Source organism: Gossypium arboreum, chromosome 3 (genome assembly GCF_025698485.1).
Source record: "Gossypium arboreum isolate Shixiya-1 chromosome 3, ASM2569848v2, whole genome shotgun sequence".
NCBI classification, from domain to species: Eukaryota; Viridiplantae; Streptophyta; class Magnoliopsida; order Malvales; family Malvaceae; genus Gossypium; species Gossypium arboreum.
The window spans coordinates 131,566,649-131,592,593 of record NC_069072.1 but is presented as its reverse complement, the minus strand read 5'-3'; the positions used below and the strand labels follow the sequence as shown (position 1 = coordinate 131,592,593).

Genomic DNA, 25,945 nt, shown 5'->3' with positions numbered 1-25,945 from the left:
ATGCAAAATGACACATTTCCTATATAGGACTTGACACGCTACTTGTACATGTCCCACCTATTGCAGATTTTAAAACAAACAAAGATGTTCCTCACAATTAAACTCACTGCTGGCAGGTTCACTAGTGAAAGAGATCGCCAAAAGCAGGATATGAATCCACAAGAAAGCGAAACCTAGCAGAATAATCTGCAAGAGATTGCACCAAAAGAAACAAGTCAATCCTTGTGAATTTGACTAACTCACACCCGAGTCAACACTCATCTTACTTGATGACAGAAGAGAAGAACATCCAAGCATAAATTTCAAGAGAAAAGTATCAAATTCTTTATTCTTTCATTTTCTCTTGTATATATCTCTTAAGTGCTTCTATTTAGATCTTTTTATCATTATCATTTCAATTCTTTGAAAGATCTAAACACTTGTAAACACACATCTTTGAGAGGCTTTTATTATTTATATCTTTTTTTGTACCTACAAAAGGCTACTTAGGGTTTTTGAGGTATAAAACCTTAAGTAATTTGTAAAGGGTTTTAGTTGATTGCAAAAAGTAGGAAGGGGTTTTGGTTTAGCAACAAAAACTAGGGGGAAGGTTTTATCTTTGGTTGAGGCATACCAAGGTAGTAGAGATAGACAGTTGGGGCCAAACCACCATAAATTGATTTGTCCAAGTTTTTCTTCCCTTTCCTTATCATTTAAAAAATTTTGTAGGAATTTTTAAAGTACCGGTTCACCCCCTTTTGGTATATTCAACCATAACAATATGTATTAACTCTAACAAGTTTCAAGGTCACGTAGACAAACAATCCACGATTGTAGATTGGTGAAATAATAGGTTTCAAGCTTCCATTAGTCATACTTCTTAGAGTACTTGTTATTACAATGACCAAGTGTCACAACTCAACCTCTAATGCCTCGATGCATAATACTACCTCTATACAATTTTTCTTTCTTTACTTTAGTTGCTTCGCACTTTTTGCATCTAACTTTTCCACTCGAAATGCATATAATATTATAAGAAAAGCCTTGCAAAACCTTATGAAATTAAAAATAAGTATAAAATAATAGAAATACAGAAAATCTAAAATGCAACTTAGAAATGCAAAATCTATAGAAATATTTAGAAAACATGGTTAACTGACACAACAAAATTTTAAAAATTTTCTAAAACCAAATCTTTTTGAATTCTTAATGTTCTTGGATTACCAAAAGTGAAAAATGTTTTTCTTGTTGATGGATTAAAAGCAAATTTGATTAGCATCAATCAATTATGTGATCAGGAAATGCTTGTCAACTTTACCAAAAGCAAGTGCTTAGTTACCACTAAACTAGGATAAAATGTCATGAAAGAAGCAAGAATGCTAGACAATTGCTATAGGCTTTGATAAGTCGTAATTTATACATATTTTTATCCCATGCTTAACACATTTTTGGACAAATTATCACTAGATTTGTGGAATTTGATGCTCCTAATCCTTTAATTTCATGTTTTATACTTAAGTGAGCATAGAAGAGTAAAAAGAGCAAGAAACAGGCCAAAAACGGAGAAAATGAGTCAACGTGGGAAATCAACACGGCCTAGACTTCCTCATACGGGTAGACCACACGCCTGTGTCTATTTAGCAGACTCTAACACGGCCTAAGCAACCCCATACGGGCGTGTCCCTATCGACCCTAAGTCTAGTTCCATTCGGAAAAGGCCACTTCTAAGGGTTCTGAGGCATTCTAAAGCCTATATAAACACCCTAGAGGAGGATTAAAGAGGACACACAGAGTAGGGGGCAAGGAATTACTCGAATAAAGTCGATTGATCCATCTCAGAAGCCGGATTCTCCTTCAAGACTGAAGATCCCCCTTCAATTTCCTTTAGGGGTTTTTGGGATTCTTTATGTTTTGTTATTATTATTCTTCTGAGATGTTTTCTTTTACACATATGAACTAAATCCCCTAAATACCTAAGGGGGATGAAACCTAAGATGGATCTTGTTATTGTTTTCTGAATTATATGATAAATACTTGATTTGTTCTTAATTATGTGTTCTTAATTCTTGCTTTAATATTCTAGGATATTGATTCGGGTATTGATGTGCTTATTGAGAGGAGCAAAAGTCCCTGTTTAAGAGTAGATCTAGCATAATTAAGCAGAGTTTATTGCACCCTAGATATAGGGCGACATAAATCTGTCAGATTAGGGTCAAACCTAATGAGGGAATCCATAGATCGAGTTAATGCAACACTAGGGGTTTTAATTAGAAAGAGATTTCAATTAATCAACCTAGCGTTAGACGTTGTTAGTCTCGAGAGAGATAATAATATAAATTAGTGATTTTTATGGATCGAGTCAAGTGAATAAATCGTCTAATTCATAGTCAAATAACAAGTGAAGTCTAAGTGGATTCTTCCTTAAGTATTGTCTAAATCAATCAGTTTTCCCAAAAGTATTTCCCCAATTTACTTCTTGTGCATTCTTAGTTTAGTTAATTAGTTTAGATAAAACAAATCCCCTTATTTTTAGGCTAGATAATAAAAAGAAGGTTAATACTAGTACTTTTAGTTTATGTGGGTTCGACATTCCGGTCTTGCTATAAGCTATACCACTGTTCGATAGGTGCACTTGCCTTTATCGTGATAATAGTTAGTCTTCAACTACGATCAATCATAATTATAAAACTTATCACGCACATCAAGTTTTTGGCGCTATTGTCAGGGAATTAAGATATTAGGAACGCTTAACTTTTATTACTTTAGCCATTTATTTTATTGCAATTTAATTTTTATCACTAAATTTTCTTTTATTTACTTCTAACAGGTTTTTATAGTTTATGACTAGAAGAAACCCGTCAGGACCTCTACTTTTTGATAGTGAGATTGAAAGCACAGCACGCAAAAATCGAATAGAGATAAAGCGAAGCCTATGATATATAGAGGAAGGGCAAGAGGATGATATTCAAACCACAACTGAGGAGATGACTGATAATCATAATAATAATCCGTTACCTCCTGTGGCTGTTGCGAACCCAATAAATCAGGATCCTGCTCTTCGTACTATGTATGATTATTCTAAACCTAATAGGAGCTGAATCGAGTATAGTTAGACCTACTATTGCTGCAAATAATTTTTAATTGAATCCTAACACAATTCAAATGATACAATAGTTTGTTCAGTTTGATGGTTTGTAGGATGAGGATCCAAACACTCATTTGGCAAATTTTCTGGAGTTCTGCGACACTTTTAAGATCAATTACATTTCTGATGATGCCATTCGCCTTCGGTTGTTTCCCTTTTATTAAATAATAAGGCAAAACAGTGGTTCAACTCGTTACCACTGAGGTCAATCACTACTTGGGAACAAATGACCGAAAAATTTTTACTTAAATATTTTCCGCCGGCTAAAACGGCTAAATTAAGGAATGATATTTCTTCTTTTGTGCAGATGGATTTAGAAACACTCTATGATGCATGGGAGAGATACAAGGATCTATTGAGAATGTGCCCTCACCATGGGTTACCATTTTGGCTACAGGTTCAAACTTTTCACAATGGCCTGAATCCTTCGACTAGACAGATGATTGACGCAGCTGCTGGTGGGACTATTAATAATAAGACACCTGAAGAGGCTTATGAATTTATAGAAGAGATGTCACTGAAAAATTATCAGTGGTAAGTCATGAGGACAAAACTGACGAAAGCGGTCGGCGTTTTTAACCTCGACGCGGTTACTAAGCTATCAACCAGGTAGAACTTTTAAATAAAAAGATTGACGGTTTGTACGGTTTTACTCAGGTACATCCAGTGATAAGGTGCGATTCAAATGAAGGAGGAGTACACACAGAATATCAATCCTTCAACCCTAGCACCGAGGAGGAACAAGTTCAATATGGGTAACAATAATTCTAGACCTCAAAGTAACCCATACAGTAACACTTATAATGCAGGTTGGAGGAACTGTCCCAACTTCTCGTGGGGTGGCCAAGGAAATCAAAGGTCACAAAATCCCCCAGGTTTTTAACAACCACCTTACCAGCAGGAAAAAAAGTTGAAACTTGAGGAGATGCTAACGAAATTCATCTCCGTGTTGGAAACTTATTTTCAGACTACCGAAACAGCACTTAAGAATCAACAAGCGTCGATCCAAGGGCTCGAAACTTAGATAGGCCAGCTTGCTAAATTGATTTCTGAATGACCACAAGGTAATTTGCTGAGTAATACTGAAACTAACCCAATGGAGCAGCTTAATGCAATTACCATTCAAGACAAAGAAGGGTTAGTTGAACCTGAACCAGAATCAAGGCAAGGAATTGTGGTAAGTAATGGTAAAGATAAGGTGGACCACAGTGAGCAAAAATCGGTAAGTAGAGAATATAAACCTCGTGTGTCATACCCCAAAGCGACAAAGAAAGACCACACGAATGAACAATTTAGTAAATTTCTTAAATTATTAAAGAAATTACATACTAACTTACCGTTTATTGAAGCTCTTTCGCAAATGCCACATGCAGTTAAATTTTTAAAGGAGCTTTTAGCAAATAAGCGGAAGTTGGATGAGGCATCGCATGTAGAGTTGAATGCAGTTTGCTTAGCCATTCTACAGAATAAGCTACCCAACAAGTTGAAAGATCCAGGGAGTTTTACAATTCCTTGTTTAATTGGTAGTTTAAACATTAACAATGCTTTGGCTGATTTAGGGACTAGTATTAATGTCATGCCCTATAAAATGTTTAAACAACTAGGTCTTGAGAAACCCAAACAAACTAGGATGAGCATTCAATTAGCAGATAAAACAATTAGATTTCCTAGGGGTATTATTAAAGATGTAGTTGTTAAAATTGACAAATTTATATTCCCAATTGATTTTTTTGTTTTAGACATAGAAGAGGATAGTGACGTGCCTTTAATTTTAGGACGACCCTTTTTAGCAACTGCTAGAACTATTATTGATGTTGGTACAGATGAACTCACACTTCGTGTGGGTGATAAAACAATCACTCTTCAAGCTCGTAATTCGAGTAACACATCGAATATTGAAAGTGGTATAAATCATGCTACTAATACTGATCATGTGGTGCAACCTTCTTTACAGGAAATATGTTCAAAGAGCATACATGAGCCATGTTCAAGTAACAACAAAGGACTCATTTATGAAGAACGAACACTTCAAATCGATGAACTAGATGAATGGTGGACACAAAAATCTAGAACACACAATAAACTAAAACCACGTCATGACGGACTCAATGTTTTATCAAATCAACTTAAAGTTGGAGACAAAGTACTATTAGATGCGGCAGACCTTCATATTGCCACTTCTAAACCTAATGAAGCAATCCCTTTTACGGTACTTAACATCTTCCTATACGATACAGTTGAGGTAACTCATTCCAAATTTGGCACTATTAAGATAAATAGTACTCGTCTAAAACCTTATTTTGATAAAATTGATAGCAGGAATGAGGAGTGTAAACTCCTCGCACCACCATGACCACGCAACAGAGAGGTAAGTCGAGCTTAGACTCTAAATATGGGCTTCTCGGGAGGTAACCCGAGTACTAACGGTGTTGATTTCTTTAAATTTGAGTTTCTAACATCTAAATCATTAATTGAGTCATTGAACACAAGTTTTCCAAATCCACACGGCCAGGCACACGGGCGTACCTTAGGCCGTGCTCATACCACGGGAGGCAACACGATCGTACGATACGGTCGGGTGAAAACAAAGTTAAATTTTTCCTCAAACACGGGATTCGATACGATGCCACGGCCGTGGGACATGGCCATGGGCAATCCTGCCAAATCAACACGGGTGTTTCCGTGGTAGAAACTGAGAAATTAACATGGGCATGCGACATGCCCGTGCCCACCATCTGTGGTCGAAACTGTTAAAATAACACGGACATGCGCATATATACACGGGCGTGGGAGAAGCGAACAAAGCAGGACACGGTCATGCGACACGATCGTGTGCACCAACACACCCAAAGAATACGGGCGTAGGCTGAATTTCAAACTCGCCCAAATTTGAAAATTACAAAATACACGGGCTGAAGCCCATGTGCCCCAAAATCTATATAAACCCCCACTATTCATCATCCCCTTTCCCAATACCCTAACCCTAACCGCCACTCCCACCGCCGCCGTCGCCGCCTAAGCCCCGGCCATCACCTAAAATCCACCCTTTTCTTTCATACACATTAAAATCTTCTCTCTTGTCCTCACTTCCATACACATTCTTTTCTTTTTCTCTCATTCTCCACTCATCCCACGGCCCACCGTCGCACCAGCACCATTACGCCGTCACTCCTCCGGCGACCGATCCTCCACTAACAGTTTTCTTTTCTCTTTTACTTTCTTTTGATGCTTACTATCATGATTTTACCCTATTACTTACATTTTGCTATTAATTGCTTATCATATCATCCTCATTGTTAGGATCTATTTCATCTATTTCGTGTTGAATTTAGTCATGCTATTACTATGCCATTTGCCATAAGATTTCTATTGTCAATATATATTGCTCTTGGTTGAGTCTTATTAGTGTCATTAGTTTTTGGTTGAATTTGTTAGTTTAATTATATTCATGGTTAATTCCTTTTTGAATTTGTTAGCATATGTTATCTTTTCCGTTCATTAAGACATAATAATCGTTCTTCTTCCAGGTATACCATGTCAAATCCACATGGTAAGAAAACCGTCATCCCCGCTTCAAAAAAAGGGAAGGGACCCGGAGCCACATCAGCAAGCGCATCTGTCGAAGTGTGCCACCTTTTCCTACAATTTCCCTTGGGACCCCAAGAGGAACTTTTTCAGATACTCCAAGCCAGACCCCTAGTTGTGGGCTGTTGCATTGATTGGACCGCCCTAGGACAGATTTAACTCGCTGACGCAGTTCGGGCTCTCCTGACTATTGACCCATGGGGGCTCTTCTTCAAGATCGTTGAGCCAATATATCTCGAGCTCACATTAGAACTCTGTTCGACCGTCCACCTTCAAGCTATTATGACAGAGTTCCATGATCTCAGAATGATCCAATTCTGTCTCAGTGGTTTAGTTCACCAGTTAAGCATGCCTGAGTTCGGTGTTGCATTAGGACTATATACGGAGGATTTCATGGACGATGATAACTTCGACAGTCTCCATCGCCACATCCACTATTCTCCTTCAAATTGTTGGAAGGCCCTAGTCCCTAATTAAGCCACTTATGACTTTAGCCGCTCCAAGGCATCGGCCCTCGCCCCATCACTGAGACACTTACACGCCATCCTAGTCCACACCCTAACAGGACGAGAGGGTACCAGCGTCATCAACACTAAAGACGCTTATTTTTTATGGAGCATGGTGCATGGGCACGTATTCGGCCTTTCTTATTTCATCACCCTCGCCATTCGCCATCAGACAGAGCGACATAGGAAGGGAGTCATTTCCTTCGGCTATGTGACCCGTCTGGCGCGGTACTTCAGTCTCCTTAACACGGCGGTGCAATCATCATCCCTCACCCTCATCGGTCAGATGTCCCCACAGGGCATCTTAAGTATGCTCCATATGAGGATGATCGAGCGATGACGTGGATTTGATCCTCCTCAGTACCGTCTCGTCCAGTCAGCCGAACAGGAGGACCTAGAGGACATTACTGATGATGTTCCTCCACCTCACGAGGATCCATCATCTCAGCCACCACCTATCCATTATCCAGTTCATGCGGCTGCTTCACTCTCTGACATCTCTAAGTGTCTCACTCGATTCGAGCATGAATGTTTTCAGCACTTCGATCACATTGATGCAACCTTACATCAGATTTGTCAGCACCTTCACATCTCATCACCCCCAACCTCACGAACCATCTGGCGATAAGGATTTTTGAAGACTTTTATTTATTATTTATTATTTATTATTTTTATCTTTATTTATTTTTTTAATTACTTTTCATTTTATTTCTCTTTAATACTATTTTTATTTCATCTTTAGGTTTTACAATTTATATTATGTAATTTATGTTTTCGGCCATTTCTTTACAAGTAATCATACTAATTTATATTTCCTAAAGAGTTATTGATTCTATCACATTTATGAAGAGCTCCAAAGCTCACTATTACTTAGGAACGTGCAACTCCACTAGAAAAGGTCCTCCACAACTGCCATGTCCTGCTCGACCGCGACCATAGCTACCATGTAATAGCCTGAATTTCAACGATGTCGAAAATAGTGGTTCGAGACCATCAAATCTGACAAATGAACTCGTAGGTTATATTATTTAATATTTACGAGCCAAATGTAGTTTTTAAAAGATTTTTGGAATAGTAAATTATGTTTTATAAAGATTTATTTGGTCAAGAAATTGAGAAAAAGAGGTATCGAGATCTCGATGTTATAAACCGAGCCATAAATATTTTTATAAATATTTACGGAATTTCAATAAGGTAGTATTAAAATTTCGTTAGAAAATTTTGACGTTTGGGTGGTCAATTAAATAAAAAGGATTAAATTGAAAAATGTGTAAAAGTTGCTAAAAGGATTAAATAGCTCAATTGTCAAATGAGGTAGGACCTAAAGTGAAAATAAGCCCAAAGGAGATATTTTGGGTGGCAATAGCTGAGAAAAATCAGGAAATGGGTGAAATAAGGGCAAAATTGGAAAATTGCTAAAATTAGCTAAATAAAAATGGGACTAAATTGGAATATCTAGAATTCTCTTCATTTCTCTTCATATTCATCAGCTAAAAAACAGCCATGGAAGGGGGTTCAAGCTGGTTTTCATGCTCTAGCTTCATGTAAGTTTGATTCTTGCTTTCTCCTTGAAATTTCTATGTTTTTGGAATTTTACAATTGGGTCCAACTTACTATTTCATTAGTTTTTGATTCCATGGCTAATTTTTAAAGTTTTAATGGATGAGTGCTGAATATATGATGAATAATCATAGAATTGAAGCTTTAATTTTGGTATATGATGATTTTATCAAGTAAAATTGATGGAAATTCATTTTAGGACCTAATTAAGAAAGAGTTTGGAATTAATGTCTAATGCTAAAGTTCTGATTTTTAGGGGTTATGAAGAAGTTTAAAATGATAGACTAAAGTATTAATTGAGAAAAATTATCTCAATTGAGGGGTTAATTGAGCAAGGACTGAATTGTATAAACTGTGAAATTTAGGGCAAAATAGAAATCAACATTTTTCATTAAAACTGTTTTGGACAGCAACAGTATTGTAACTTTGAAAAATCACCAAAAATTGTATAAATCGAATTAGAGGATGAATAAAATATGAAATTAAAGCTTATTGAGTCTAGTTTCTTATAAAAGAAATGATGTAAGCAATAGAATTGTGAATCATGAGATATAATAAATTTTATGAGACAAGGTCAGAATGATTTCGGGTTCCCCTGTTTTGACTTTGGAAAATCATAAAAAAATGGATAAAAATAATTAGGGGCTTAAATTTATATGTTTAGAATCCTTAATGAGCCTATTTTCCATAGAAACAAATGAAAACATCATTTGAATCATGTACGAGGATATAATTAATTTTTAGTAAAGAAGAGTCGGAACTGTTAGACAGCAGAATAAGGGTAACTTTAAAGAATAAACTATACTTATTGGCTAAACTAAAAATTCTTAAAATTTTATGGTAAGAATTTATATGAGTCTAGTTTCAGGGAAAATTATCGGATCTTAATTTTGAGTTATATAGCTCCAGATATAAATAATTTAGTGACTATGACACAGATGGACAGCTTGAATATTCATAAAAGTAAATAATAAAGATTATAGATAATGTTCAACAAGTGTGTTATATACATTAAGGATGTGGAATGGAGAGGATAAGGAGGAAAATATATATGAATATCCAGCTAGCATGGCTAATTTGCATGTTTTAGGCTTAAGGACTGAATTGAATAAAAGTAAAACTTGAGGGTAATTTTGTAAAATGTCAAAATGACCAAATTGAAGGGAATGAATTTTTATTATCTAAATTAATAAATTGAATGAAATTTTCAATTTAATATTGGGTGAAAATTGGGAAAATGGTAAATTACCAAATGCCCCTTAATCTTGATATTTCTGCAATTTCGCCAAGTAAGTTCGTGTAACTTGAATTATTTTCTTAAATGCTTGAAATGCATATTTTTTTATATGAATATGATTTGAATGTTCATTATATGGAAATTTATGAAACATTGATATATTTAAAAAAAAAAGGAAAAAAAATCTCGGTTGAATGGAAGGAAAATTCGATGGATCTCTGAAAAGGAATTGACGGTAAAAAGGATCTAGCCCAGACGGGTGATCCTATCCTGATATAGCCCTCCCGAAGAATATGTGGAAAATAGATTTAGCCCGGACGGGTAATCCGAATTAGGGTCTGAATTTAGCCTGGACTGGTAATTCAGATCTAAGCTCATTAGAGTAATTGTCGTTGCAGGGGATTTAGCCTGGACTGGTAATCCCGACAATACCCTATGAGTTTATATTACAGGGGATTTAGCCTGGACTGGTAATCCCACTGTAAGGATGAGGTTCACGGGAGTGTGCTCTCTGATATGGAATGTGTAGGACCATGGTTGAAAGATACCATGGCAACCTGATATGAAATGTGTAAGACCATGGTTGAAAGATACCATGGCAACCTGATATGAAATGAGTAAGACCATGGTTGAAAGATACCATAGCAACCTGATATGAAATGTGTAAGACCATGGTTGAAACATACCATGGCAACCTGATATAAAATGAGTAAGACCATGGTTGAAAGATACCATGGCAACATGATAGGAAAATGAATAAGACCATGGTTGAAAGATACCATGGCAACATGACGGGAAAATGAATAAGACCATGGTTGAAAGATACCATGGCAACATGACAGAAAACGAGTAAAACCATAGTTGAAAGATACTATGACATCATGTCAAAGATAAATAAGATCGAGGAAGAGAAATGCCAAGATATCTATTGAACAATCGATATTCAGGTAATATGTATCAGATGGAATGGTTATATGAAATGGTTGTGTGAAATGTTTACAGGAATTGGTCATATGGAAATATATGTACAAAATAGTTGTATGAAATAATTAAGAAGATAGATAAATGAAATAAGTATAGGTACATGGAATTTAATTTATGTTAAGTTTAATACGAACTATTACCGAAATAAATATATACAAGATATAAGGAAATGATGGTGCATGAAATATTGATATAACAAAATGAATGATATATGCTTATGAAGAAATAGTAAGAGAATAATATATTTTGTGACATGTACATATATAATTATCTTTGATATGTTGATACAAGAAAATTATGTAAGTTGAGACTATTATTAAACTCAAGTGTGATATGTTGAGAAAATAGGTATATCTATGTTGAATTTATATGAAATATGTGCAAGTATACTAACAATGCTGTTGTTTGACGCTTAGACAAGTGCCAAGCTATTGATTGAATGGTAACATGTTTAATTATAAGGAGCATTGAAATGGTAAGTACTTAGATGAAAATATAATTTAAAATTTTACGAAATTTTTTTATGATCTCGATTTTATTCCAGTTGGTTTCTAATGTATGTTTTGGGCTTCGAGGGCCCAATAGAGAGACGTTATGATTATTTCAAAATATGAATAATAAATGACTCAAAATTATCTAAAAATGTTCAGTAAACTCCGGTAATGCCTCGTACTCTATTCCGGCAATGAATACGGGTAGGGGGTGTTACATACCACCAGCTATAATATTCTTTTGGCGCAGGACTTGTGGACTAACAACCTCTACCACCACCGGAGTATCCTCTCCAAATCTCACCCTTGCCTTAGCCGAGTACTTTCCATGACTCCAATTCAAGGATTCCATTTAACATTCAGAAAGTTTCACTTCTCTCCCTATCTTATGATCTTATATCTATATTTTTCAGTAAATCTATCTTTGTACATTGAGGATAATGTACATCTTAAGTGTGGGGGGTTATTTATATCATTATCTGAAAAATCCCTGAATTTTGTCTTATTCTCACGTGACTCACTCATATCACTATTAGAGTGAATTTTGATTAATTTATGATTTTTATTGATATGTCTTGAATTAAAACATAGGCATTTATGCATTGATTGTTCAAACTTTAAGTAATTAGAGAATCAAACATGATAAGTTGATTTTTGAGAATTAAAATTTTTTAGGTTATTTCTCTAAGTTTAGGTATTATCTTGAAGTTGAAATTCACAGGGTTAACATCAAAAAGTCATAATTTTTGTGAGATCTTGAGCCTTTAGAGCATATATTATTTCTTTCATACTTACTTTTATTGTTGCTATGAGTGCATCAATATTGATTTGTTATTCTAGAACTTACTTCGATTATGCATGTCAAGACCACACCATTGATTTGATATGTCGAGATGATAAAGGCACTTAGGTTTAACTCACTCACTCTATAAAAATCTACCTTCATAATTAACCCTTAGTGAACCCTCTTGAGCTAACAAGTCATTCATTGATTCACCCTCAATATTAACCCATAACCCATTATTGTTGAAATCCCCTCAATTATTTTGATCCCTATTTTTGTCGAGATTTGATTTGAATAAATTGCTTAGCTATACTTTATTTTTGATAGTGACCAAAATTCAATGTTACTTGATTTGTTCTTAAAATATATTTATTTATATATATATATATACATACATAATATTAGCAGTAATTCCTTATTTTTGAGCTTAAGTATTTAATTCCATATTCTGAGAAGAAAAGTTCAACTCTAGGATCATCTAATTAGGAATGAAATTTGTCATTTTTAGTATTTTTCTAGTTAGGTAATTTTTCAATTCAATTTCAATTCTAACCTTCTCTTTCAGCTTGTGACCATACCCTCTAACCAAAGCCACGTTAAAATCCTCTAAAGACCTTTTGATTGATGTATCATCTCAATATATAGTGGTAGAGATTTGATTTTCACGCAAGCCTATGGTAATAACTTTTCATATTGACTGTTGAGTGCTAAATTTGTTGTGCTTAAACACCTCGAGTGATTTGAGTGAATCTTTAGTGAGGATGTTAAACTCTGTAATATTTTGAATCAAAGATAATTACTTAAGATGAGGGGAGATACCTATGTTTTCGTGATAAAATGCTCAACTTGGAACGTTTGAAACTCTGATGTTTTTCTAGTTGAATTCTCAATGTATGATTACTTATGGATTATTTTGAGATATTATCGATAGGAATTATAAGTTGAGAAAAATGAATTCTTAATTGTGAATTGAGGATTTTGCTTGAGGACAAGCAAACGCTTAAGTGTGGGGGTATTTGATAAGTCGTAATTTATACATATTTTTATCTCATGCTTAACATATTTTTGGACAAATTATCACTAGATTTGTGGAATTTGATGCTCCTAATCCTTTAATTTCATGTTTTATACTTAGGTGAGCATAGGAGAGTAAAAAGAGCGAGAAACGGGCCAAAAACGGAGAAAATTGGTCAACATGGGAAATCAACACGGCTTGGACTTCCTCACACGGGTAGACCATACGCCTGTGTCTATTTAGCAGACTCTAACACAGCCTAAGCCACCCCACACAGGCGTGTCCCTGTCGAGCCCAAGTCTAGTTCTATTTGGAAAATGCTACTTCTAAGGGTTCTGAGGCATTCTAAAGCCTATATAAACACCCTAGAAGAGGATTAAAGAGGACACATGGAGTAGAGGGCAAGGAATTACTCAAAGAAAGCCGATTGATCCATCTCAGAAGCTGAATTTTCCTTCAAGACTGAAGATCCCCCTTCAATTTCCTTCAGGGGTTTTTGGGATTCTCTATGTTTTGTTATTATTATTCTTCTGAGATGTTTTCTTTTACACATATGAACTAAATCCCCTAAATACCTAATGTGGATGAAACCTAAGATGGATCTTGTTATTGTTTTCATATTATATGATAAATATTTGATTTGTTCTTAATTATATGTTCTTAATTCTTGCTTTAATATTCCAGCATATTGATTCAAGTATTGATGTGCTTATTCAGAGGAGCAAAAGTCTCTGTCTAAGAGTAAATTTAGCATAATTAAGCGGAGTTGATTACACCCCTAGACATAGGGTGACATAAATTTTTCGGATTAAGGTCAAAGCTAATAAGGGAATCCATAGATCGAGTTAATGCAACACTAGGGGTTTTAATTAGAAAGAGATTTCAATTAATCAACCTAGGGTTAAACGTTGTTAGTCTCGAGAGAGATAATAATATAAAGTAGGGATTTCTACAGATCGAGTCAAGTGAATAAATCGTCTAATTCAGAGTCAAATAATAAGTGAAGTCTAGATGGATTCTTCCTTGGGTATTGTCTAAATCAATCAGTTTTCCCAAAAGTATTTCTCCAATTTACTTCCTGTGCATTCTTAGTTTAGTTAATTAGTTTAGATAAAGCAAACCCCCTTATTTTTAGGCTAGATAATAAAAAGAAGGTTAATACTAGAACTTTTAGTTCCTGTGGGTTCGACATTCCGGTCTTGCTATAAGCTATTCTACTGTTCGATAGGTGCGCTTGCCTTTATCGTTATAATAGTTAGTCTTCAAGTACGATCAATCATAATTATAAAACTTATCACGCACATCAGGCTTGTTCAACTATTCCAATGTAGTAAAGTTGGTATCTCTGGACTTGAATTATAGCATGAAAAGCTTAGGCACATCCACTATAAGGGGCTCAAACGTCTAGTCAAATACGAAATAGTAAGAGGAATGTTTAATTCAAAGGAAGAAGTGCCTAAGGTATGCGAAAACTATCTCAAAGGAAAGCAACACAATGAGTCCCACAAATAGTTACAACTGGTCTAAACCACTACTCCACTAGAGTTACTCTATATGGATCTAATTAGGCCGATGCAAACTAAGAATATTGGAGGTAAGAGGTACATTCTTGTTGGTGTTTATGATTTTAAAAGATTCACCGGATGAGATTTCTCAGGGAAAAATTAGACAATTTTGGAAAGCTCAAAAAGCTATGCATAAAACTAATGAATGGGAAATGGAGCACCATTGGCACTATTTTGATAATTAGAAAAGATCATGGTCTAGAATTTGAAAATGAGTTCTTAAAATTTTATGGTGAAAAAATAAAGCATGAGTTTTCAGCTGCAAAGACTCCATAACAAAATGGTGTGGTCAAAAGAAATAACAGGACTATTCAAGAAATGGCTCAAGTTCTGTTGAATAGTAAGAACATTCTAAATTAGTTCTGAGCTAAAATTGTCAACATAGTTTTATATGTTATCAAGTTCACTTGATACCAAAGGCATGCATGACCCACTACGAAATGTGAAAGGGAAGAAAAAAAACGTGAAATATTTCCATGTTTACAATAAGTGAATACAAAAGGTAATGGATTTTATTAATGTTGTTATTAATGATTAATCTAATTAGAAGGTTGCTACAAATGAAAATGAAGGAATGGCACAACCAGTGCCTAGTTCTCTAACCATTGAACAAGCAGCTGATAAACTAGAAAGAGAAAGTCATGAGATCGAGAATCTAATAGAGAAGAAGATTTAATCTATGATGTTGATCAATTACAACCATCTTCTAGAGTCAGGAAAATTCATTCAATCAGTGATGTGATTAGTGATCAACAATGGGGCAAAAACTAAAAGAAAATCAATACTAAAATATAGGGATATAACAAGGTATACTTGTTACACCTCTCAAGTCGAACCAAATAAGTTTGAAGAAGCTTTGAAAAATGAGAACTAGATTCAGGCTATGCAAGAAGAAATTAAGCAATTTGATCCCAAAACCTCAAAAGATTTGAAAAATAACCAAAGGGATCTACCATTGAACTGTTGTCACCACCATGGGTCTTTGCTACTGTCACAGTCAACATTATTGTCATCATCACCATCTCCACTACCAGGCCTCCGCCAACTATCACCATTGGCCATCGTCACTGGACCACTGGCAACTTCTACCAAGACCCACTGGTTGCAATATCATTGGCACAAAATGGATTTGAACTGGATTCAGGCTATGCAGGAATAAATCCAGTAGTTTGATCGACATAAAGTCTAGCAGCATGTACCAAAACCTACATGCTACAATGTCATTGGTAAAAAATAGATTTTCAAGAGTAAAATAGATGAAAATGGGATAATAATCACAACAAGATTAATGGCTCAAAGATGCACACAAGTTGAGGTATTTGAATTCGATGAAACATTTGCTAATGTTGCTTGACTGGAAGCCATTTGATTGATAGTAGTAGCCACTCATCTCAACATCAAGCTTCTACCAGATGGATGTAAAGAGTGCCTTCTGTTAGAGTTGTGTTACCTGAATCCCCTCCTTTGTTAAAGAAATAAAATAGAGAGGTAAAATAGGAGGATTTGTGGGGGCAAAGGACCAAGGGTTGTTTAACCCTTAAATAGATGTAGTTGAACTACTTTTGTATCGTGTGTTTTTGAACATAGTGAATTTCTCCTTCTCTGCCCATGGTTTTTCTTGATAAGGTTTTTTCACGTAAAATTTGTGTATTCTTATTTTTCCTTTCTTATTACTTTTCAATCATTCTACTGTCATTATCGAAATTTATTATAACATATTTTTTAACAAGTTTTTGAAAGAGGAAGTGTATTGCCCAGCCAAAGAGATTTGAGGACCCTAAGCATCTTGATTTGTTGAGTATGATTCATATTTCAATAAAATTTGAGAGATAATCTCCCAGTTAAACTCTGTTTATTTGTTTCAGTCAAACTCTAATTAGTCTAGATTATTTTATTATTATTTTACCTACTAATTTAGCCTATAAATAGGCTCTTTTATAACCTTAAAAAAATACGCCCATTAAAGATTATAACTCATAACACTTTAGAGAGAATTTTGTGTTTACATTTTGAGGGTTCTTTGTTTTCAAGTTTCTAGGTTTAGTTTTATCTCCATCTTTTGTATTCTTCATTCTTTTGCCATTATAATAAAACTATCTTTTCTCGTGGTTCTTGGTCCTTTTTGGATGAGTTTTTTTCCACATTAAATTTGTATGTCCAAATTCTTAATTTCATCCATTATTTGTACTTGTTCGTTTCTTAATCGGGTCAATCCCCAACATGATTTTTTGTTCAAACCCAGCATAACTCTTTATGGATTGAAACAAGCCCCTCGAGCTTGTTATGAGAGACTGTCTCATTTTTTTTTTGAACAAAAGATATCAACGAGGCCTAGTTGACAAAACACTCTTTATTAAAAGACTTCAAGATACCTTTGTAGTTACACAAATCTATGTTGATGATATAATATTTGATTCTACATCTACCAATCTCAATGATAGCTTTGTCAAAATAATGCAGAATGAGTTTGAAATGATCATGGTAGGAGAATTGTCAGATTTTCTAATATTTCAAATAAATTTACTTGAGAATGGGATATTTTTATCTCAAGCAAAATATGATAAAAACTTGATTAAGACATCTGAGATGGAAGAAGCAAATCTTGCAAAATCACCAATGTAACCAAGTGAGAATATCAACATAGATGCAGAGTGCCTACTTTTCTTAGCACTTAAAAGAGTATAATAGGTAGCTTGTTGAAGCTACAAGCATATTGGGCTTATGCTCAATGTCAATCTGGCTACAAGCATATTGGGTTTAAGCTTCAATAAGAGTGTTTATTTTCAATGCCAATCTAACCCCAATGAGTTACATGTCAAAGTTGTGAAATGCACCATTAGGTATATTCTTGATATACATGATTTTGGTATATGGATGTCTAAAGATAGTGCTATAAGCTTGGTTGAGTATAGTGATGTAGATTGGACATGCAATGTAGATAATCAAAAGAGTACTTCTAGAGACCATCTTTATCTTGGATCAAATATTGTATCTTGGTACAACAAAAAATTCAATTTCTTTTTCAACAGCTCCAAGCCAATGTTTGACATGCTAAGGCCTTGAGGAATGATCTACTACCTAAGAAACTCTAGTAACTCTCTAACAAACTTGTTGAATAAAAAAAGGGAGAAGGATGAGCTGGTTGGAGCTGTTGCTACTACTTTAATGTTTTTCAGATTTAATTCTTTTTGAAATTGTAATGTTGGGAACTTTGAACTAAATTTCATTTACCTTGGTTTTTATGTATGTGAACCCTTTTCCAATCTGCTTACTATAATATAATTCATAGTATTTTGATTACTAATGTGACCCTCATTTATTTTTCATTAATGATCGATTTGTTTGATTATGTTAATACTTGAGTATGATTGATTAAAGGGGTCACTAGGGGGAGAACTTGTATCTCTTGTTGTATATGTTATATTATGGTTTTGTTCAAAAATTTGCCAAATAAGAATATTGTTAAAGCAGTTTTTGAGCATTGCCTATTGGTTTCTGACACTACTCAACTAAAAAACTTTCCATGTTTGAGTTGGCAAGTTTTGGCAACAAAAATATTTGGGCTTTGATTCTTACTAATACTTTGGGCGATTGCAAGTCCATCTATGATATCCAAATTGGTTATAGCAACATATTCTAGAGATTGGTTTGAATTGGATCAAGGCAATCGACTTTTCAAGTTTTGTAAGTATGGATTGAATTGAGTAGAACTTGGAAGCATATCTTGTAGATTCAAGACTTATCTCGAGCTCATTACAGATATACTCTATACTTATTATTTTATTGGTTTCATGGGAAGTTTGATTATAATTGAGATAGTATGTTAACAAGTTAAGATTTCTTATAAATTGAGGAGACTTGTATGGGTAATGAACTTATCTAAAAGCACTTATTCTTGTTCATTAAGGAAAATATCTTGTGAGTGCATTAAGTGCAAATTCAAGTGAGTTGCTTGGTTAATGTCCTAAGTTTCTTTGGAAGGGGGGAATGGGACTTAGAGGAGAGTTGTTTAGATCTTAGGTATAAGAGTGAGGAGTCTAATCTGGTGAGTGTTAGAGGTTGTAATCACTTATTGTATGAAGTTGCTAAGATAGTGGATTGTCTATTTGGGCAAGGCTTAAAAAATATAGGGAAACCGAACTACATAAACATATTTTCTGTTTTTTTTTTGCCTTGTTCATCGTTAATGCCTAAAACAATTGACACTGGTCTATATCACTACTTCTGACACTGCTTATTTTTGCTTGCAAGTATTGTTTTTATTCTTTCACAATCCATCATTGACATAACACACCAAGAAAGTTCACATAATAAATCCAATAATGAAATCACCAAGACTATTAGGGAGCACCTCGCAAAACATTCCACCATCAAACAATCGGTACCATAAACATCAACAAATGGTTTATATATACAAATTGATCTTTCATTAAAGCTACACATTAGAAAAAAGTTTATGTAACAGAAGAATATTGTTTTCCTCAACGATTCCAATAATCAATTCTAATTCCGCATCAACTAACTTCATTATTGTGAAAATCAAACATCATTTTTCAACCTCATCGACATCCATGTTTATCCAAATATGGAAAAAATGTCAAACAAAGGGAATCGTAAGCAATCTAGATGAAATATTTGCCGAATAACTTGCAGGCACGTGAAAATTTTTACAACACTAAAAGAATTAGACGATTTCATTATGTAGTTGAAAGGTCTCAAAACAAAGTTTGGAGAATATATATATATTCAATCGCATCCGTGCTTTTGGATTTTGGATTGAGAAGTATTCCTTGTGTTTTTTTAATGTCTACAAAAGTTATAAATAAAGCTAAATGAATATAATAGCTTTCCTTTTTTATCATATAAAAATTTTTAATTGAATTTTAAATTCTAAACAAATAAAATACGTGTTGGATCGCCCTTTTCGTCGTTTTTCTCCTTTTTTTTCTTTTAATAAGAAAAAAAGAAAAGGGATATAAATAAAGAAAAAAAAAGAACAATTTGTACAAAAGCTTGTACCACACCAACCTTTCAAGGGATGCCACAATCCGTACTTGCGTATATTATACACACATATATATTGCCTACAAAAGTTGACATTCTTTTCTCAAAACATACACTTTTTATTGGTAAATGTATAATGGAATAGCTTGTAAGAAAAAATTTTCTAACAAAAAATAATAAAATTAAGTCTTTAAATAAAAAAGTAAATTCATCATTTTTAAATAAAAAAAATTGATCCATTTGTATTGGTCTGATTAACAAAATAACCAAATAGTGACATATGGTATGACACATAGAGGCGAATTTAGGGGGCTAGCAAGGTCCCATCACCTTCTAAAATTTTTAAAGCCCTTTGAATTTTAAAAATTTCTATTTGATATTATAATTTAGTGTCTAAAAATAGGACAATTTTGTGTTCCCCCCCCCCCCCAAAGTTTTTCAAAAAAAATTTTGATTCAATTTCTTTTATAGAATTTATATCTTTTTAATGATAAATTTAGTAACATTTTATTTTAATTTGGTAAACTAATACAAAATAGTATCTAAATATTAATTTGGTAAAATTAAAGTTTAATAATTGCAAAATCTCAAGATAAATAGTATCTAAATATTAATTAGGTAAAAATAAACTTAAATAATTATAGTATCTAATACAAATTGAGCATTTAAATTATTTTGTTTTCCTAAATTTTGGTACCAAATTTAAAAATACTTTGTCACCTACTTTGAACATGTATATTTTATATAAATATTTCACCCCTTATCAATCATTCGACTTCACCCCTAATGCCACGTGTACCTCATGTTAATGTATAGGATCAATTTTAATAATATAAATAAATAAAACTTTTAACAAGCTCAATTTATTTTTTATTTAATATAGAAGAACTAATTTACTTATTTTAAATAAAATAAAATAAGATACAATCCGACTTTAGCACTTCATAATATCTTTTAGCACAAAATGTTAGCAACAAAAAATGAATTTGGTAATAGATTTGAAATTACTAAATTTGGTCCATTAAAATCAGTAAAAAGATAATATTTTTAATAGTATTACTTTGTGTTTTTTTTTTTTTGCCTCGTTCATCGTTAATGCCTAAAGCAATTGACAGTGGTCTATATCACTACTTCTGACACTGCTTATTTTTGCTTGCAAGTACTGTTTTTATTCTTTCACAATCCATCATTGACACAGCACACAAAAAAAGTTCACATAATAAATCTAATTATGAAATCACCAAGACTATTAGGGAGCACCCCGCAAAACATTCCGCCATTCAAACAATCAGTACCATAAAACATCAACAAATGGTTGATATATACACATTGATCTCTCATTAAAGCTACACATCAGAAAAAAATGTATGTGACAGAAGAATATTGTTTTCCTCAACGATTCCAATAATCAATTCTAATTCCGCACAACTAATTTTATTATTGTGAAAATCAAACATTATTTTTGCAACCTCATCGACATCCATGTTTATCCAAATATGAAATAAATGTCAAACAAAGGGAATCATAAGCAATCTAGATGATATATTTGTCGAATAATATGCAAGCACGTGAAAATTTTTACAATACTAAAAGGATTAGACGATTTCATTATGTAGTTGAAAGGTCTCAAAACAAAGTTTGGAGAATATATATATTCAATCGCGTTCGTGCTTTTGGATTTTGGATTGAGAAGTATTCCTTGTGTTTTTTTAGTGTCTACAAAAGTTATAAATAAAGCTAAACGAATATAATAGCTTTCTTCTTTTATTATATAAAAATTTTTAATTGAATTTTAAATTCTAGACAAATAAAATACGAGTGCTGGATTGCCCTTTTCGTCGTTTTTCTCTTCTTCTTTTTTCCTTTTAATACGAGAAAAAGAAAAGGAATATAAATAAAGAAAAAAAGAACAATTTGTACAAAAGCTTTGTACCACACCAACCAATACATAAAACCTTTCAAGGGATGCCAGGATCCGTCCTTGCATATATTATACACACATATATATTGCCTACAAAAGTTGACATTCTTTTCTCAAAACATACACTTTTTAAGGGTAAATGTATAATGGAATAGCTTGTGATAAAAAAATTTCTAACAAAAAAAATAATAAAATTAAGTCTTTAAATAAAAAAAGTAAATCCATCATTTTTTTTTAATTTGATGTATTTGTATTGATCTTGTTAACAAAATAACCAAATAGTGACACATGGTATAGCACATAGAGGTGAATTTAGGAGGCTGGCAAGGTCCCGTCTCCCTCTAAAATTTGTAAAATTTCCTTTTAAAGCTCTTTGAATTTTAAAATTTTCTATTTGATATTAGTGTCTAAAAATAGGACAATTTTGTGTTTTGCCCCCAAAGTTTTTCAAAAAAATTGATTCAATTTCTTTTATAGAATTTATATCTTTTAATGATAAATTTAATAACATTTTTAGTTTAGTTTGGTAAACTAATACAAAGTAGTATCTAAATATCAATTTGGTAAAATTAAAGTTTAATAATTGCAAAATCTATGTATAAATAGTATCTAAATGTTAATTAGGTAAAAATAAACTTAAATAATTATAATATCTAATACAAATTGAGCATTTAAATTATTTTGTTTTCCTAAATTTTGGTACCAAATTTAAAAATACTTTGTCACCTTCTTTGAACATATATATTTTATATAAATATTTCACCCCTATCAACCGGCTTCACCCCTAGTGCCACGTGTACTTTATGTTAATATATACGATCAATTTTAATAATATAAATAAATAAAACTTTTAACAATGTCAATTTTTTATCTAATATACAAGAATTAATTTACCTATTTTTAAATAAAATAAAATAAGATACAATCCGACTCTTGATATAATCCCTTCATAATATTTTTTTAACACAAAAAATTAGCAACAAAACAATGAATTTGGTAATAGATTTGAAATTACTAAATTTGGTCCATTAAAATCAGTAAAAAGATAATATTTTTAATGGTATTACTTTAGAGAGCAAGGAGCCAATGTGCATATGCATGACTTATCACTTTATGTGTATAGATATATACACACACACACGTGAAGTAATAAACAAAAACACGACCCTACAAAACGTGGCTCTTGGCCTTGCCATTGGGCCGATTATATATGTGACGGCTCCTTTATATTCCAAGCCTTGTTTAATTTATACTTTATAGTATCTATCCCTATGGTTTCTAGCTTATGGTTGCCTGCACATGATAGTTACTAATCATATATAAATAACTATTATTTCTTTTATTCATATATACTTTTCATTATAATAATAAGGAAAATAATATTCCAAGAAAAATAAAGTTATTAAACTTTTAAATTTTGGCTGGATTTTACTAAGAAAAAGGTACACATATATATTGTCTGGAGGTAAATATTAAATACAAATTTATATTCTACTAAAATATATATATTATTTTGAAGTTTTTAATTTTTATTAGTATTTAAATATGCGTCAAAATATCAACAACTTCTTAGCCGAGCGGTAAGAGTATTATCTTGTAGATATGAGAGTTTGAGTTCAATCTCAAATAAGGTAAGTAAAACTCGAATTGATTCGAAAAAATTTTCAAGAAAATGAATTTTGAGTTATTCAATTTTTTTGGGTCACTTGAATAAGTACTTCGTATTTTGAGTTCAAGTTAAGTTGAATTTTACAATTTGAATAACAGATTGGTATAAATACTCATTTGACCATTATCAGTTTTGAAAATGAGTAAATTGGTCTCTTTTTCAACAAAAACTAAAAAAATTTAAAATAATTTTCAAAAGTTCAAAATATTATAAAAATTCTAAAGAATGTATAAACAAAGTTGAAATTTTAAAATTTTCTAGAATAATAATTTTGGGACCTAAATAAGTTAATTAATGATTCAAGTTTATCATATTTTTTCTTATTTTGCTTTAAAAAATTTCAATTATATATGGTTTCAAATTTATATCTCTATAATTTAATTTTTAATTTTTAATTTAATTTGAACAATTTCACTTGATCCAACTAGATTCAATTTGAAAAAATCCAAATCAAATTAAGATGATAAAATAGGACTTGCCAACTTAATTAACTTAAAAAATTTCACTCAATTCGATTAAACACTCACCCATAATTTTAAGCAACTCCATTCCTCTCCCTAATTATCAAAAAGAAAATATAGGCATGAAAATATATTTAAAATTAAATAAACTAGTTTCAAGTACATAAAAATTGAAGGGTTTTTCTTTAAACAAAAAAGAAATTAAACGTATTTATGATGAATATTAATATTACATATTAAAAAAGTAATTGCATGTAATATTGGGCAGCTGCATGAAATTTTCTTTATCAGCCACTCTGCATTAAATAATTCTCTTTCGTTGATCACCACCTAGAGATTTTGTTCTTTAGATTTATTTTTATTTTTAATTAAAAGAACTTTTAAAATTAAATACCATTTCCATGTACGGCCACTTTTATTGAAAAAAGAAAAGTTTATGCTACTACCTACTACTCAAAATTTATATCATACAAATTATTAATATATTAAAATTCATATATATTACATGATAAAAATGTATGAATTAAGTAAAAATCTTTTTTTGAAAAGAAATGAAAATCATCAATTACATAAAGACAATCATTGTCTTTATCTTTCTGTAAGAAATCAATTATTTTTTTAGGGGCCTTATTCAGGATTTGTAAGCTTGATTTCTAGCTTAAGCTAAGTTTAGCTAGATAATCCGCTACTAAATTTTGACTTCTTAAAATGTGCTTAATCTGCCATGTTCCTTCTGCCTTCATGATGCGCTTCAGAGGATAATATAATGTCTAAAACTATCTATTGCCCCTTTTCAACCCATAAATAGGAAGATAATAAGCTTTAGAGCATTAAAACTCACATCCTCGTACATTAATAACAATACTCATACCAATCAAATTAAGACTCAATCTACTACAAAAATATATTTCAATACACTACATAATATACCCACAAAATATATTTCAATGCACTACATATTTACATATATAAACACAAATTCTATGAGAGTGAATGAGATAATGTCATATATACAGAATCTTATCATATCAAACGGTTTCAAGTTTTGCATTCCCTTGTTGGCAAGAATATACATTGCGTTTGTATTTTTACCTTTTTTTTTTCTTTTCTTGAAGCATTTCACCGACAATTCCTCTTGCATACAATATTGCAATTTTCTATTTACACTAAATAAAGGTTCCACAATTTAAAAAAAAAACATAAATTCTACATTTTGTAAATCTTATTATACTGATGAAGGTTATTTAACGATTGAGTTATTGATAAATGTTATGTGAAACAAATTTCAATATAAATCTTTAGTCATTTTATCAATCGATTGTGAACATTATATATTCTGTAATTTATAAGTACTTTTCTCTCTCTATCGTATAACTTTCTGTCTTCTTTTTAAACGAGAATTTATACCCTTTCTTTGATCATAACAAACAACAGAGGCAAAGGTCCCAATTGGATAAATCCAATATTGCTTTCTCCAACTTAGCAAGATGCCCTTCATGATAAGAACTGCAAAATATTTATATATTTATTACCTCAAATATATATATATTCAACCATTATCTATTCAATAAGATTTATAACAATGTAAATTTGTATCATAGCGAATAATATTAATTATTAATTAGATTCATGATGAACAAATTTTAAAATAATTAGGGTGGAAACAGCTTAAAGAATGTAATATCTTATCTAGTTTGTAAATTCAAATTTTAATTAAATTGGTTCATACAATTTTTATCTCGATTTTATTTATGCCTAAAAATAATAATGTTTCACCCGTACAAAGGACATTTCTCTTTTAATATTTGTATGCACAAGAAAATAAAAATAAAGATTCGAGTCATGCTCTTTCATTTTCCATTGCAATGGTGCAAGGCCTTTTGATCGTTTTCGTGAATGATCTAAGCGAGAAAACAGTGGAGCTTGAAACCGACCCTAATACCTAATCGAACATTCTTTCATTTTCTTTTCATTTTCACCACTCGAGCCCTTTTTGTTTTCTTGCCAACCAAACGCCACATTTTTTTCCTATATAAATC

At 32.4% G+C, this 25,945-nt stretch overlaps 1 non-coding gene across 1 annotated transcript; it reads right to left on the bottom strand.

The window, feature by feature from the left end:
* Window positions 1-3,398: 3,398 nt before the first annotated feature.
* On the bottom strand, window positions 3,399-3,505 carry LOC128290898 (small nucleolar RNA R71). Its single transcript, XR_008280676.1, has one exon. It is a non-coding gene; the product is annotated as a small nucleolar RNA R71 (small nucleolar RNA).
* Between the last annotated feature and the right edge of the window lie 22,440 nt (window positions 3,506-25,945).